This window comes from Dendropsophus ebraccatus, chromosome 7, assembly GCF_027789765.1.
Source record: "Dendropsophus ebraccatus isolate aDenEbr1 chromosome 7, aDenEbr1.pat, whole genome shotgun sequence".
Taxonomy (NCBI): domain Eukaryota; kingdom Metazoa; phylum Chordata; class Amphibia; order Anura; family Hylidae; genus Dendropsophus; species Dendropsophus ebraccatus.
The window spans coordinates 111,896,029-111,910,797 of NC_091460.1; the positions used below are offsets into that span (position 1 = coordinate 111,896,029).

Sequence of the window (14,769 nt, forward strand, 5' to 3'; positions counted from 1 at the left end):
TGTACAAAGCCTGGGAAACTTCCATTCATGGTCATCAGTGGTCTACATAGACATTTCTGGAAGCACATCACCCCCCACCCAAACTTACTATAAAGATCGGGGGTATGTAGCTTCTAGTCAGCCTCAGCTGGGACCATGGATGGAAGGTGCCCAGCACCCTGTCATCGAGCGAGATGGGTGTATATTAGTCCATAATATACAATGGGGCTCCCCATTTCATTGTGGAAGGAACATCTATGCATCTGTACCATCTGTAACTGCAGCTAAGTATAATTCTATGTAATAAATGTCTTCTTTTTCTATAATTATGTGTGGTTATAGCCTTCTCAGACTATTATCAAAAGCAACCGGTTACATAATGGTGTCAGAAGTGGGATAATAGTCCAGGAATTGCTATAACTGTATAATAGAATATAATGTATGTGTTAGCTGAGATGTGTAGTTGTGGGGTAGATGACAAAGCGAGTCCAGTCCCCTGGTGGGTGTATAGTTCGCGACCCTGGGCACCCAGCACTCGAGGTGGTGACACCATTTCAGCTGACAGACCCCAGTCGGCTGGTGGTGCCTTGTTATGTCTCTTGAATGGCGGAAGACCGCAGCAGATGTGGGATGGATCTGTCTGCTGGCGCGAATTGAGAGAGACATACAAGAAAAAGAAGGAAGCAAGTGGGCTTCATGGATGTGGAGATTGTAGGGTGGGAGCAGGCTCCTCACCAGGTTTTGGCCAATGAGTGGTCGCAGTGTGTTGGTTTATAGGTTTGAAGTAACTCATGTTAAGAGTTTGAGAGATGTGAAACCTGTAGTAATGTGTGTGCTAAGAGGATGAGTAGAAGTTGTGTGTTATTGGCAGGTAAGAATGGATGCTATTGTTTTACCGGTATTGGAACGACGAATGTGTAAAAGGTAACAGTGTGATAGTGAAAAGTGTAACTTCCAGCCATAAATGACGGCTTGTATATTTGTGTTGTAATGGTCCGTATATGACGTTGCATGTGTATTTGCACTGCAGAAAAGTTTTTCTATCTCTGAATTTAGGAGAGCAGAGTGAGCAGCAGCTTGTCAGGTAACAGTCTGTGTTCAGCCCCTGAAGCTGATGTATGGATTATAGTAGTAGCATGGAGTTAGTGGAGTTTTGTACAACAAGTCTAATATTACTAGATATTCACATTTGAAACTAATGAAGATCATGAATATATTGGCTAGAAAGATATCAGTTGGGGACTCTGTCATTTGAAGGAAAGTTGATGGCTATCTGGTGGTGAGATTTATAGACTTAATCTCTGTACAAAGTGTTGTCCTCTGTCCATTGTTTTAGTGTTTGTATTTTCTGTATGTGGACCAGTCAGATAAAGGTTAGTCTGATGGAACATGAGGACTTCATGGGATTATTTAATCAATGATATAACTAATATGTCTGTGTTTTATCTGCAGGTTCTTGGAGTATTGCTATATATAGTATGTGTATAACCTGTGATGTAATGGATATCCTTTAACATTAATTTAAATCCACGTGGTAACAAATTGGCCAAATGTCAGTACTTTTGTATTGTGTACATGTTGTGTTTTCCTTATTGTTTTGTATTCTGCAGCTGTTGAGAGAAGAACAGAAGTGAAGAGACACCCCCTGCTAATGTATTTCTTCCCCTAATTACAACTATTGATTTGTTTGTTTGCAGGAGTAAGTGGCCATCCTAGCAGAGAAGCCAGGTTTGGTATCACCTGTTGAGTCCTGGCCAGAGTAAAACTTAATGTTCTTTTTTGTAGTACTACCCACATGTGTTGTTTGGGTATACTGGGGATTGTAGTTCAGAGAGACACCAGACTGAATAAAAATGCGCATTTAGGTTTTTGGTTTTTGTTTGGAGCTCCAGTTAAGAGTTGATAAGAACTCTTTTGTTTTTGTTTTTTTTTGGAAGTGACTTTTGCGCTTCCTGTGAGACTGTTGTGAATGGGCCCATGTATGTCTATTGTTTGTCTGTACTGCCATATGTTATATGTTTCTAAACGTTTGCGCAGCGATTTTGAACTCAGCTGAAAGCAATAGAGTGATCTATTTAGATCATTCTATGAGCTGTATGTATAGTTGTATTACCTGTATGTATGGATGTCTCAGACTGATGAATAGTTCTGTGAGTTGTATGTTGGGGTTATATGACAGATAAAATGTAAAAGTAACCCGCCTGCATTGTGAAAATTTATACATGATACGATCTAAAATGTGATGTACTAAATTGAATCAAATTTTACAGATGGTAAAGGAAAGTTGACATGTTTTATACTCCCTCTTGCTAGAATAGAAATATGTACATGATATTAATGAGATACCTGAAATATGAGCCTTATAGTATTTAGCAATAAGAGTAGAATGACTAGAGACATATAGGAGGACAATGTGTGTTTGTCTTGTTTGTTCTATAACAGAAATCCTCAGGTGCTGACTGGGCAATGTTACTAGAGGAAGGTGTTGGATTGACAAAATTAGAGTGTGACATTTGTTACTGTTGTTTCATTCATTTAATGAAGGGGTGGTGAAGAACAAACACTATAAAGAGATACAAGAGCCATCAAGGACGCTGCAAGTCATGATATTCTGCTCTTGTGTGACTGAGACTGAGTTGCTGAGCCCACCCCATACAGCTTGAATGTTTATCTGCTATGGTCTGTCTCTAACTCCATCTTCAGCAAAGTGGAGAGCAGATGAGCCTGAAGAGGCGACAACCTGAGATGACTGTCTGCCGAGGTGCCAAGATGATGGAGAAAGATGACCCTCACCCGGCACAGCACTGCTACAGAAAGGGGCTCTAGAGTCTGCACCTCCAGCCATATCTGCAACCCCCCTGACCTGAGAGAGAGGAGGGGGAAGGACTGAGACAGACCAATCAACTTGCAAAGACTGTAACAAAAGAGACTTTTAACAACTAAAGAGACATTTTTTCATTGCTATGACTGATAATCCAGCACACCAGTCTTTTCCAGTTTTGGTTTTTAGCCCAGTCAGTGACGGGGTAATTTCTGTGATAGACAAATAAGAAATAGTGAAATATTTGTCCTACAGCAACCTCATGTCCATTATGGACCAAGGGGTTACTAATATGTACTTGTCATGGTCTCAAGTTTAGTTTATTACACAAAGGTTTAGAAACAGGAGGTGAAGTATAAAATGAAGAGAATAGTATGTGAATAATTACATGTTCAAATGAGGATGATACCAAATCTATGACATCACAAATAATGTTTTGTAACTTCCTTAAATCACATCAATAAGACAAGGGGTGGAGTGTAACCGGATGGGTTTATTTCAGATTGTTAAAGTGTCTTATTCATGTGATAGGAAGGAATGTAGTGTTTTCTTGTCTTATTTGTATCTATCTATCTATCTATCCATCTATCTATCTTAGCTGGCTGTGTATGTGGGATTGGTTTGTATTTAGCTATGTGCATGGGAATAGGTAGATGTATTGTTATGTCAACTGTTCGGCCATAAATCTCCCCAGTAGTGTCAACATTGGAGGACACAGTTGTTGTTATTGCCCAAATGCATGTAGCTGTAATTGTACAACCACATTTTGCTTGATAAACATGTACAAAGCCTGGGAAACTTCCATTCATGGTCATCAGTGGTCTACATAGACATTTCTGGAAGCACATCACCCCCCACCCAAACTTACTATAAAGATCGGGGGTATGTAGCTTCTAGTCAGCCTCAGCTGGGACCATGGATGGAAGGTGCCCAGCACCCTGTCATCGAGCGAAATGGGTGTATATTAGTCCATAATATACAATGGGGCTCCCCATTTCATTGTGGAAGGAACATCTATGCATCTGTACCATCTGTAACTGCAGCTAAGTATAATTCTATGTAATAAATGTCTTCTTTTTCTATAATTATGTGTGGTTATAGCCTTCTCAGACTATTATCAAAAGCAACCGGTTACACACACACAGCCCAACAAGTGGAAACATTCCGGATGCACCGGTAACAACCTGAAAGCCGCCTCAATGTCCGTTTTGGCCATTAGTGACCCTGGTCCGCACCGCCACACCCAGGCAACCGCCCGATCGAATGAGACATATGAAACCGAACAAGTGTCGTGATCAATACCATCATTGACCGAACCACCAGAGGGGTAGGACAGGTGATGAATCAGCCGGAACTTGTTGGGCTCTTTTTTGGGGACCAGACCTAAAGGAGAAACCCGCAGGTGAGGCCATGGCGGATCCACAAATGGGCCCGCCATGCGCCCCAGGGCTACCTCCTTTGCCAATTTTTCATCCACCAGGTCAGGCCGCACCCTGGCCGACTTCAGGTTTGGTGGGCGGAAAATTGGTGCTCCGGGAGAGAAAGGGATCCGGAAACCAAACTGAAATCCTTCACGCAAGAGTTGGGCCGCCGACCGGTCGGGATACCTACTTAGATGAGGCAGCATCGCCTCGAGATTCACCGGCGTCCGACCCCTTGCGTGAAGCCTCAGTGGACCGCCCTTTTGGTCTTTTGAAACAGCGGGACTGGGGGTGATTACCCCCGCAGATACTGCATTCATGCTTGAATTTACAGTCTGCGTTGAAGCGGCATCGGCCCTCATTGAACTGCCAGCAACACCCTGGACGCTGAGAGACCGAGTTCCCGGCCGAAGTGGGCGATCCCCCGGTCCCCCAACGAAACGGCTGGGGCGGCGCGCGTGCCGCCGCCATGAGCCGCATCCATAAAGCAATATCTTTATGGTCCCAGCGCAGCGACGGCCGAACAGCTTTTCGTTGCCGAAACTGTTCGTCATATCTCAGTCAGGCAGTGCCCCCATAGACTCGATAGGCTTCGCCTATCGAATCCATGTAGCAAAACAGAGCCGAGCAATTCTGAGGGGCCCTTTCCCCAACGACACTAGCGAGGATGGCGAAAGCCTGCAACCAATTGGAGAACGTGCGGGGTATCAAACGATACCGACGCTTCTCCTCCTCCTCCTTTTTGCTTTCGTCAGCCTTGCCCTTGTCGATATTAAACTTCTCCAGTGGGAGAAGGGAGAATATTTCTACATATTCATCGCGCCAGATTTTTTCGCGGACTTCTTGCTTTAGGTGAGCCCCCAAGGGGCCATCAAAGCAAACATATACTTCACCCCTGGCTGAATCATCCAGCCGGAGTGAAGAATCCGCTCCTGTAGTTGAAGCCGCGGGCGCCAGCGAAACCGCCGGACCCGGTACAGTACTACCCCCGAGCCACGCGGAAGCCGGTGTTGCTTGAACGGACACCGCCTGCCCCGAAGTCGCCTGAGCAACAGGACCTGCCTGCGTACTAGCCAACACCTGCGCCCCCGGCGCCGCTTGCGTACCAGACACCGCTTGCGCGCCAGACGCCGCTTGCGCGCCAGACGCCGCTTGCGCACCAGACACTGCCTGCGCGCCAGACACCGCTTGCGTACCAACAACGACCGGCGCGGCAGAAATCGCTTGCGCACTCCCCCCAGATACTACCGAGTTAGCTTGAGGGTTAGCATTCTGCACCAATTCACGCATGCTTGCCAAAAACTGAACCATTGCCTCACTCACACCCGGAAACAGACCCCCACTCACTACCCCCTGACTTCTTACCACACCACTTCCACTCATCCCAGAAACAGCAGAAGACAAGACAGAAGACACAGACACAGGGAGAGACTCACCAGGCTGACTCTGGACAGGCGCCGGAACAGCCGCGACCGTGGAATCCAGCAGCGGGACGGTGCTGGGTGAAACTTCGCCCTCTTCCAGGCTCTCATCAGATCCGGGCCCCAAGACATCCCCGACGTCGAGCGCGCCAGGAGAGGCAGAGCGCCGCCCCTGCGCCTGCATTGTTCGGCGGCCGCTGACAGGAGAGCGGGCTGTAGGAAGTCGTCCTTGCTCTGTACGGGCTGCAGATCTGTGAGCCCCCCCTCGTGCAGGCACAGTTGATAGGGGCGGAATATTAACCCCCCGGCTGTCAGGAACAGGCACAGGGGAGGTGGGATCACGTGGACGGGCTAAGCCCCGCCTCCCCTGCCTGTGCTGCTTCCGGGAGCCAGTCTCCCTGCGACTCACGTGCCGGGCTGCCCCCTGCTGGCGCTGCTGTGAAGGGCCAGCCGCAACTGCTCCGGATGATGACGCCGGCACAGAGGAGGAGGAGGGAACAGGAGGAGCCCCCCCCCCCCGCCGGCCGGAAGCCCGACGTGCTGAGGGATTCCTCCCAGCCTCCCTCTCAGGCCCAGGAGCTGCAGGCTGGTCAGAGGGGGCTTGAGGGTCCTGTGGAGGGCTCCCTACACGCCGGGAGCGGCGGGGCGCATCAGGACTGAGCCGCTCCGGCGGGCGCCGGCGGCGTGCGGGCGGGCGGTCGCCCCCCCCCGGTACCCGGACCTACCCCCGCCTCCTGGATGGCTTGTCTGAGCTTCTCCTGCAGCCAGTTGGCCCCACGACGTGCCGCAGCATCCCTCAGGGATGCTAGGAAGGAATCTGAAGCGCCGGCTGGACGTGACATGGTGCTCCCTGCTGTCTCAGGTCCGGACGCTGCAGAATGAGGTAACCCCTCCCCCTGACCTATTTCTACCCCCCAGCTATGGCACTCCCCCCACGCTCCTAACACTACCCCTATTGGCCCATTCATAGAGCCCCGCACTTCTGAATGGCTGCTGCCCTTTCACTATAGCAACCATGCTAGCAGCCAGCTTCCCTAGCTTAACCCCTTCCTGCCCACCCTGTCATGTACGGGCTGCACTATACTGCGCCCGTTTCGCCCTCCCTGGACAGGGATAAACAAACAATGGAGACACAAGGAAGGGAACATAAAGAAACAAAACACTGCGAGGTCCTGAAGAACAAGGAATCTTCCCAGTAGATAACACAATAATACAATAATACAATATACGAAGGAAATAGAATACCCTTGTGAGAAAAATACACTCTTTGAAAAATATACTTTTTAGGAAATGGACTTTCTCTGAGACTATACATATATACTGACTTCTTACTCAGAGGAGGAGAAAAAATATCTGACTTTGATACGAGAATATACTCTATGAGAAGATATACTTTTTCAAAAGACTCACTTTACTCTAAGGCTATCTAAATGACTTTTCTGCTTACTCATAGGTAGGAACTATAGATAAGACTCTGACAAGAAAATAGACTATAAGAAATAGTTGTATATTTATTGTAACGGTGGTAACTAGTAGCAACAGTCTCTCCGGATGCAACCGGGTATAAGGCAGACTTGAATAAGTGTATAACAGTGTAGTAGGCTCTCAAGAAGTGGGTGAAATAATACTATAGGTGTAGCTATAATGATTATATGTCAACAAAATTGAATGAAAATATTTAATGCTACAATTCATAAACGGCAATAATCTAAATGCATAGAGAAATAATTAAAAATACCATAAAAAAAAAAAAAAACGGATAAATACACGTATATATATATCTGATAAAACGTCCACATGGACAATAAAATATCCAATGAATGGTGGAATATATATATATAAAAATAAGAAGAGAGCCAAGTGATGAGCACCGCGCCGGGCCCAGCGCGGTCACCCCACTTAAATAATGGTAGTCCCGAATCACGGTTTTTAACCTAGGCTCGTATTGTTGTTGAGCCGGTGTACTTGTACTTTAGATAAATAATACTCCTTTTAGAATGAGATCATGCAAGGGAGAATTAAAAGACAAGTAAATGGTGGTGGGATATCCACCTCTCACCCTGCTGGTGATATCATCTGCAGTCAAATGCGGTATTGTGATGGTAATCCGTGAACCAGTCTCTGCGGTCAGCTTGGGAGCCGTGCAATCGCGGTCTAGTGCAACATATGCGTTGACTTGAGTTGTTGTGGCGTCCGCGTGGATGGGAGCGCGCGCTCCTTCCGGCTGCTGTTGTATAGGGTGCCAGAGGAATATGGCTCCGGTTCGGGATCTACGTTTGTAAACCTAGGTATAGTTTCTGAAAGGCTCTGTTATCCTGAGTTCCCGGGACACGTTTCAGGAGATCTGCTCGCTCCTTTCCTCAGCAAAAGGAATCTGGATAACTTAAGTTATCCAGATTCCTTTTGCTGAGGAAAGGAGCGAGCAGATCTCCTGAAACGTGTCCCGGGAACTCAGGATAACAGAGCCTTTCAGAAACTATACCTAGGTTTACAAACGTAGATCCCGAACCGGAGCCATATTCCTCTGGCACCCTATACAACAGCAGCCGGAAGGAGCGCGCGCTCCCATCCACGCGGACGCCACAACAACTCAAGTCAACGCATATGTTGCACTAGACCGCGATTGCACGGCTCCCAAGCTGACCGCAGAGACTGGTTCACGGATTACCATCACAATACCGCATTTGACTGCAGATGATATCACCAGCAGGGTGAGAGGTGGATATCCCACCACCATTTACTTGTCTTTTAATTCTCCCTTGCATGATCTCATTCTAAAAGGAGTATTATTTATCTAAAGTACAAGTACACCGGCTCAACAACAATACGAGCCTAGGTTAAAAACCGTGATTCGGGACTACCATTATTTAAGTGGGGTGACCGCGCTGGGCCCGGCGCGGTGCTCATCACTTGGCTCTCTTCTTATTTTTATATATATATATTCCACCATTCATTGGATATTTTATTGTCCATGTGGACGTTTTATCAGATATATATATATACGTGTATTTATCCGTTTTTTTTTTTTTTTTTTTTTTTATGGTATTTTTAATTATTTCTCTATGCATTTAGATTATTGCCGTTTATGAATTGTAGCATTAAATATTTTCATTCAATTTTGTTGACATATAATCATTATAGCTACACCTATAGTATTATTTCACCCACTTCTTGAGAGCCTACTACACTGTTATACATTTGATTTCTATTTTTATCCCGTCAGCGCCGGGACAGTAGTGCACTCGATAAGGGTGGATCCCATCTCTATGGAACAGGTGTAGCAGACCTCCCTCTTTTTCTCAGACTTGAATAAGGCAGAGTAATGGGTGAAACTGCATTAGGCTGTGATGATAGCGTACTGAATGATGGGAGAAGTAGTGAAACTGAGGTTGAGATGCTGGGCGGAATGAAACTGAGATAAATAATTGCTGTTGATGATTAGAGAAGATGATGAGAGGATTGACTGAAGAACGGTATCCAGATCTTAAGAATAGATGAGAATCTTGAGGACTTGAGAATAGAACACAGCCAGGAACACTTCTGGTAATGCTGCAGCAGATACCGCAGGGTTGCGGCCTTGTGACACAGGAGCAGCAGCAACACACAACCTATCCCCCCTGTGGTAGGAGATAGACTGAGGTAGAACAGGCAGTCACATGGTAACCACAGCCAAAACTCGATGACCATTGGGGTTACCATGGAAGCAGGGGCAGTCACGTGACATCCAGCCATTGCATCATCACACCATTAAGCATATACAGTGAAATATACATGAGAAGTACCATACTTGAACACTCGGGGGGCGACATAATACCATTAGGCACTGATAACTGAATATGCATACAAGAAATGAATGGAATAGCAGACCTGAACACTGAGAGGGGTGACACAATACACACAGTTTCAGTGGACCATAGTTTTCCAGAACAGAACTGGCTATAATAAATGTGTGAGGATAAGAGGGCCTGTTCTGGGACATTGCAGCTGGTTTATAGGTTTGAAGTAACTCATGAGTTAAGAGTTTGATAGAAATGCAACCTGTTGATGCAGTAATGTGTTGGCAAAGAGTAAGAGTAGAAGTTGAGTGTTATTGGCAGGTAAGAATGGATGTTATTGTTTTACCGGTATTAGAACGACAAATGTGTAAAAGGTAACAATGTGACGGTAAAAAGTGTAACTTCCAGCCATAAGTGAAGGCTTGTATATTTGTGTTGTAATGGCATGTATATGTGTTAATGACATTGCATGTGTATTTGCACTGCAGAAAAAGTTTTTTTCTGTATCTGGGAGAGCAGAGTGAGCAGCAGCTTGTCAGGTAACAGCCTTTGCTCAGCTTCTGAAGCTGATGGTTTACATTATTAGCATGGAGTCAGTGGAGTTTTAAGAACAAGTCTAATGTTACTAAATATTCACATATGAAGCTAATGAAGATCATGAATATATTAACTAGAAAGATATCAAGGCGGTTTGTATGTGATTGTATTATAAATCCTGAGAATATCTGACTTTGTGTTTTGAACAGTATGATACGCAGCATGCAGTATGGAAAGCAGGGTGCAGACAGATACTCCTGCTCAATAATAGCTATACTTGTAGAGTCTAAGGTTGGATTTATGATGGTTGTTGGTGGTAGTGAAGTTCTGTGACCACCCTGAGTCTTACAATTAAGTTTGGACCGTATAGGAAGTTTTTTTTGCAATTCTAAGAGTTAACTTATATTGACATATTTTTTAGTGAGAAAGAAACAATAGAAGGTCTGGCTCTCATGTGATATTTAGTGCCATAGTAATTAATAGCTGACAATATGTATCTCTACTGCTGTAGAAGGTTTTCTTTTTGTGACTTCTCTGGAAAGAATAGTTGGAGACTCTGTGTTTGTCATTTGAAGGAAGGTTTATGGCTATTTTGTGCTTTAGAGCAATAGACTTAATCTCTGTGTAAACACAGGGGAAGTGTGGTAATCTATCCATTTCTAGAGTTTCTTCTTATGGACCAGTCAGATAATCTGATGGTACATGGCGACTTCATAGGATTATTTATCTTATGATGTGAATAATATATCTGTATTTTCTCTACTGGTCATTGAAGAAGTATTGCTTTATATACATATAGTATGGGGTATAACCTTGGTTGTAATGGATCCATTGAAATTGGAAAATTTAAAATGGGCTATAGGAAAAAGAAAAATCCACGTGGTAATAATATTAGTTGTACCTCATTTGATTTTAAAAATACCAATGAGTTTTCAATATAAAGATATATAAAAAAACAACCGCGCTCCTGACAGACACAGCTATTTGTAAAATACCAGTGTCCGTATAGCTGCAGGCTACCAACAAGTGGTTACTGCTCCCACTCAATAAAACTATAATACAAGGTAATAATAATAATGTTGTGCCGCGCTAAAAAGTTACCATATTGTGCTGAAATGGTTAACTGCTTCACATAATATCATTCATGTGCTTGTAAGAACTAGAGTCACTCACCACATAGGTGTACTGGTTGTGCTCTGACTTGTGATCCTCCGTATCGGCCAATACTGCATCCGGTAGGTTTTAGTTTTCTTTCAAATTCCTTTAAGGTCCATGGGATAAGTTAGAGTTCTCTACGTCCTTTGTAGTTGTTTATAACTTCTTTGCAAAGCGTGCGCCCCTGCCGGTGGCGCGTGCAACCGCTTGCTGGGATAATCCTGAACGGAGTCCTCTGTGACGTCACAGTACGGATCGCTGTAGGAGGCAAAAATGTCCTCAACGCGTTTCAAAGGTTCCGACCTTCTTTCTTGGGGCTTGAGGCGGGCCTGGTCCTTCTGCCCTCTATCAGGTCAGGTGTCCGATCGGACAAGGACTGCGGACAGGAACAAGGGACAAGGACTAAGGTCAGGAACAACAGCCAAACGCTATGGAAAGCATGCAGAGGCTCCAACACCTGGAAGGGGGCAGGGCTGGAACTTATAGGGGAGTGATTAACACTAAAACCAATTAGAAGCGCACTGCCCCTTTAAATCTGAGACAGCCGGCGCGCACGTGCCCTAAGAGGCGGGAACGCGCGCACCAGCCGGCACAGCGGGTGACAGGAGCGGGGCGAGGTAAGGCGCCCCCCGGGGCTGAACTAGTAGCAGCGCCGGGTCCCTGCACATGGACCCCGGCGGCTGCATGGAGAGGTCGCGGCGGCGGCCCGGAGCACGGGACGCCGCCGCGGCCGTGACAGTGTTATACAGCTCCACCATGTTTTCTATCTGCTGTGGATTTATTGATTTATTTCTATTTGGACATTGACACCAGGTTAAGTCTGTCTCTAACAACCTCCATATTCAGCAAGTGCAGAGAGCCGGAAGAGCTGACAACTCGAGCTCTACAATGTCTTCAAAGGTGCCAAGATGATGCACGAGTGAAGGAAGACAGTGTACCTGGCCCAGCACTGCTACATAGGCTCTACAGTCTGCACCTCCAGCCATACCCGCAACCTCCGACCCCTCACCAGAGATACAGAGGGGGAGAGGAGGAATGAGACAGACTTTCAAATGTGTAAAGGGCGGGGACAGATGCCTACTGAGGGTCTGTTCTTTGGCCAACCAAGGAAGTTGTGACGTTACCTGAGCAATAGGCCCTTGTGGCGAGGGCACAATAATCCCTCTGCTTCCCTGCACCTGAGATTCAGGTCTAAGAAGATCAGAAGAAAGAAGATTCTCACCAGAATGGACATTGTATTTTGTGTTACTGGACATTTGATTTTCTATCATTCTTTTTGTTTTTAAGCCAATCTGTGACCAGTTTCTGTTTGTAGCAACCGACCAATGTAAGAGAGGTAGATGGTTAGGTGTGTCATGTAATAATCATATAATATTTTTCATGTTAAAGAATAGAATGGCCAGTTCTAATCCTTAAGAGGGCAATACTCAAACAATGGCAGAATGCACAGATTAATCCTAAAGTAATGATTTGAGGTTTTCTTGTTTAAATGATACTATGCGCTATACTATATTCTGTTAAATAACTGGGACTGGTCAAACGTTATGTTGGTTCTGCAAACTATCTCCACTGAATCAGTAAAAGCCTTCTTCAAACTTGTTGGATGACCTAGAATTCTCATGTATACAGTCATCTGGGTCATCCATCAGTGAAGGACCTTATAGTAAAGATGTGAAATGGAGACTGACACATAAAATGGCCGCCAATATACTTCAAATAGCCACCATTTATACCGAGCATTACAGCACCCTGTGCTTTTCACAGAGCAGGTTCACACTGACCACGTGTTACAGACGTTACAGAGTCTGGAGTCGTGGTGGAGAATGTTCTGCTATCTGCAACTTTTTCTTGCATGACCAGTTTGGCAGTGGGTCAGTAATGGTGTGGGGGTGGCATTTCTTTGGAAGGCCGCACAGCCCTCCATGTGCTTGCCAGAGGTAGCCTGACTGCCATTAGGTACTGAGATAAGATCTTCACACCCCTTGTGAGACCATATGCTGGTGCGGTTGGCCCTGGGTTCCTGCTAATGCAGGACAATGCTAGACCCCATGTGGCTGGAGAGTGTCAGCAATTCCTGCAAGATGAAGACATTGAAACTATGGACTGGTATGCCCATTCCTCAGACCTGAATCTGATTGAGCACATCTGGGACATCATGTCTCCTTCCATCTACCAACGTCACGTTGCACCACAGACTGTACAGGAGTTAGCGGATGCTTTAGTCCAGGTCTGGGAGGAGATCCCCCAGGAGACCGTCCGCCACCTCATCAGAAGCATGCCCAGGCATTGTAGGGAGGTCATACAGGCATATGGAGGCCACACACAATACTCAGCCTCATTTTGACTTGTTTTAAGGACATTACATCAAAGTTGGATCACCCTGCAATGTTTTTCCACTTTAATATTGTGTATGACTCCAAATCCAGGCCTCTATTGGTTAATAAATTAGATTTCCATTGATGCTTTTTGTTTGATTTTGTTGTCAGCACATGTCAACTTTGTACAGAACATGTATTCAATGAGAATATTTCACTCATTCACATCTAGAATATACAACATACACCATCATCAATGATGTTTTGTAAGATATCTTGTCTCAAAGTTTGTAATTTTTTTTCATAGGCTATTAGTGATTTGGACATACTCTGGTGAAAAGGTGACTGGAGTGCTGTTTCCTTTGTAGTTTTTTTTTTTCTAATAACAGAGTTTATCTTTATTTTTTGTGACACTATATTACAATCTCTATCTAGATTTAATTTTTTTTTATCCTCTCTGCTTCATGCATTTGCAGGCAGAATGTCTAATAAATGTTCTTTTATGCATCTGATGAATAAATCATAAGTTATTATTGTTATTGGGGTTTTTTTGAGAGTCTGAGGAGTGTGCTCTCACCCAAGTGCACAAAAAGGTTTAGACGTGCAACACAAAAAAGTGCAACAAGGATGCGGTCTATCGCAAGCCCACTCTAAAAAGAGATGGGCGCCCAACCAACCACATTCCCTCCCCCTCCGGGCCAGAAGGCTCCTGCAAGGGTTCAGGACAAATATCCCCTCATTGCCGAAGCAGAGAGAGGACCAATACCCCTCACAGCAACCACCCAAGCGTCAGCCCAGGTGTTCGCCAATAAGCAGCCATACCATCAGTTTGCGGGGAGGCAAGGAACCTGATGGCCACATATGCCTCCCCTAGACCTCCAGGGGAACACTCAAAAGGGAAACCGCAACCTGAAAATCCTTGTGACAAACACACGTGCAAAGTGAACACACAGTGACAAAAAATAAATTAAATAAATAAGATGTGCACCGTGTAAAACATCAGGCCAGATGTATAAAAATTCCTCATAGCTCTCAACAGGCGGAGACCGGAAAGCTAGAGAAGAGTGCTCAAAGAGAAAATAGTGAAGCGCACTGCAAAGTGCTTTTACTCAGTGGGACCCCACCCCCAGTGAGTTACGGCACCCTGGGGTCACCACTCCCAGGGCACTTCTAGCGCCTCGGCTCTCAACCTCCTCGAAACCTCAAGGCCAGATCGGCATGGTAGCTTTGGGAGGCTGTCCAGTCCTACAGTCAACCCCTCAACCCCTATTCCATCTGTGTGGTTCTCTGTTTCCTCAAGAACAGATACTACACCTGATCTTAGCCAAAAGGCTGAGAAACGAT

General features: G+C 45.4%; 1 pseudogene; it reads right to left on the bottom strand.

Annotated features, from left to right (window-relative positions):
- Positions 1–14,702: 14,702 nt before the first annotated feature.
- On the bottom strand, positions 14,703–14,769 carry LOC138797927 (U2 spliceosomal RNA; annotated as a pseudogene).